Raw genomic sequence first — 2,831 nt, 5'->3', positions numbered from 1 at the left:
CTTGAAGATGAACTTGAAATGTTATGTTGGAGAGGAAGTTTACGTATAAATGTCTTTGTGGAATGAACTGTGGTCGATATTATAGGTGAGGTGGTACTGAATGAGGTTGTATTTACAGTTTCTGAAGATACTATAGAGTGTTTAGGGGTAGCAGCGGTTAGGGAAGCTAATTCAACTAACTGTTGAATATAGGCTTCCTCTATATCCTTTATCAAAGTTGAGGTTAATGCATCAAGTTTGTCAAAATCATTTAGAACCTGTTGATCTAAATCAAGTTGTATAGTATCCTTCTTTGATTCAATAAATTGAATAAAATTGGGGTCTATTACAGTATCATAGACTGAAGTTTCAGATTTGGTACGAAATAAAGAATGCTCAAATGATAAATCAAATTGAATATCCTCTATGCTTGATAACTCTTTAGGAAGTGAATTTTCTTTGATTAACTAACTAATACTTCCTAGACTTTCTACTTTTTTAGGTTTTCTTAAAATTCTGTCAGGATCATCAACAATTGTAGCAGGTTGTGGATCAGGATGAGCCCTGGTATAATATGTTCTTTTAGAAGCCAAAATTTTAACTTATAATGATGATTTCGAGCAACCATTTAAAAAACCTTAATGTGAAAAATGAGGGAAATTGTTTCCTTTAAGATTGACTTTAACTAGGGACTGAATCCCTAGTATGGTAACCAATATGTTATCACTCTGAAAGTTCCAGGGGTTGTTCAATGCATTAAAAGGAAAAATCAAAGGTAACTACAAACTTACTTTGGAGCTTAGGATCTAGCCTTCCTAAACTCAGAGAGGGCTCTCTCTATATGATTTAACTTTGTTTATTTTATGGATTTTAGGCTAGTTATGCATGTTTAATTGGATTGGTTTTGGTTGGTTGGTGGAATTAATGATTTAGATGAATAGGTGCTTTTCCATTTCCATTGGGCTATGGAGTCAATATGTTTTGAAAACAGAACAACAACAAACTATAAAGAGAGTGTTACAGGGAAAGATAGGTGAGCAATATCAAATCTCAAGGTTGAATGGTGAAATGATTTTTAATCGAGATCAAGGATAAATTAAGAATTCCTTAAACCAGATACTGAAGAAGGATGAATAAAATCAATTGGGATCAGAGGGAAATTAAGAATTCTCTAAACCAGATATTAGAAGAAAACATAGAAATGTATAACAATTAAAATAAGAGTGTAATGTTTAAGCATATTCCACATCAAAACTCCTGTTATAACATTCAAATTTAGAACACATGAAAGTTTATGGAATACTTAGAAAGAAAACATGAACAATTGAAATTTATACTTCACTGAGATAGCTCAACACATGAATCCTGTAAATAATTTTCTTTATAACTTGTTCTGTCTGTCAACTGGAAGTTGGTACAATAATCCTCAGGTAATAGATTATTCAGCTACGAAAATATTCAGAAATCCACACCTTGATACTTCGAATGATGAAGTATTTATACAAAATTTTTACAAAAATATCTTGTCAACTCACTAGGATTTACTCAAGGAAAATAAATATCTTTATGCAAAAAGATAGTGACACATGTTTAACTGACTAAGATCTGTCCCTTTTTATTTGATTGTTGTTACTTGACTTCTTCTTTCATCTGCTTTTCTTTCACATTGTCTGCTCCTTTCACCGTGTTTGTGCCTTTCACCATTTATAGTAAATCAAACCATTTTCCCCATGTTTATTCATCTGAAGGTTTGATTTTCATCATCCTCCAGTAAATCACATTTGCCTCTGTATATTTGGCAAACATAGGCTTGTTCAAAAAATGGTGATTTACCTCATGCTGGTGGTAAAAGAAGTTTTCTAAAGTCTGGAGGAGTACTTTGCCCGTGGATATAGCTTTCATGGATGAACTGTTGGAAGTCTATTTGGCTACTTCCCTCATATTTTTATTATAGTATTCATATCTCATTATTTTATCATTGATTACTAAAGGATTAGGAAGACCCTTCTGTCTCAATACATCAAACTTGTCAAAAAACTTGTTTACTGCGAGTTTCATGTTTTGACATTTCTCCTCAAGCTGTATCATCAGATTTCTTTTGGAAATCACTTTCTTCACTTCTAGTATAGTCTTTGTTCTGTCAGTTACCCCGAGATATTCTAATTCATACTTGTTTTTAGAATTTAGGAATTTGATTATTTTAGAGGCCTCCTCTAGTTTCTTTCTAAGATCTACTTTTACCTTTTGAATTGCATCACCAGCTTCCTTCACCAAATCATTCTACTCAAATATTACCTGTATAGAAGGCCAAATATCATTAACTGAGTTAATGATATTGGCCCAAAAATGTTGCTTTGCTTGGGCTAAAGGCTCTTTTAGTGACAACTCTTTTTCTAGCTTGTGGATTCTGTCACTCAGTCTACTGGCTTTGTGTTTTTTAGCTTGATGCATTACTTCTACTAATTTCTTTTCCTCTTCTAAGCTCTTTACTTTTTCTTTCAGCTTATTAATCCGTGTTTTTTGGATGGGCATATCTTCCATTGCTTTAATCAATTTGTTGTCCTCATTAGTGGGATGGGCTATTGTACTTGTTGATGCTTCTGTTGTTTTAGTTGCTGGAACTGATGTTGATACAGTTTTTGATGTAGATACAGGTGTTGATGTAGATACTATGGGAACATTAATAATGGGAACTGCTTCCATGCTAGCTTGTTTTTCCTGTACAATTTTATCCATTTCTGTTTCCATTTCCTTCAGTTGAGTTGTCAACTGGATGATTAAATTCATCATCTCATCCTTTTGATTAACTGTTTCTAAAACCTCCTTGGTTTGTGGATGCTCAGTGGTTGGTA

The sequence above is a fragment of the Pinus tabuliformis genome, chromosome X (assembly GCF_031772625.1).
Source record: "Pinus tabuliformis cultivar Carrire ecotype Pingquan chromosome X, CPIR1, whole genome shotgun sequence".
Lineage (NCBI taxonomy): Eukaryota > Viridiplantae > Streptophyta > Pinopsida > Pinales > Pinaceae > Pinus > Pinus tabuliformis.
The sequence above is the reverse complement of the archived record's forward strand: the minus strand, read 5'-3'. Positions refer to the sequence as shown.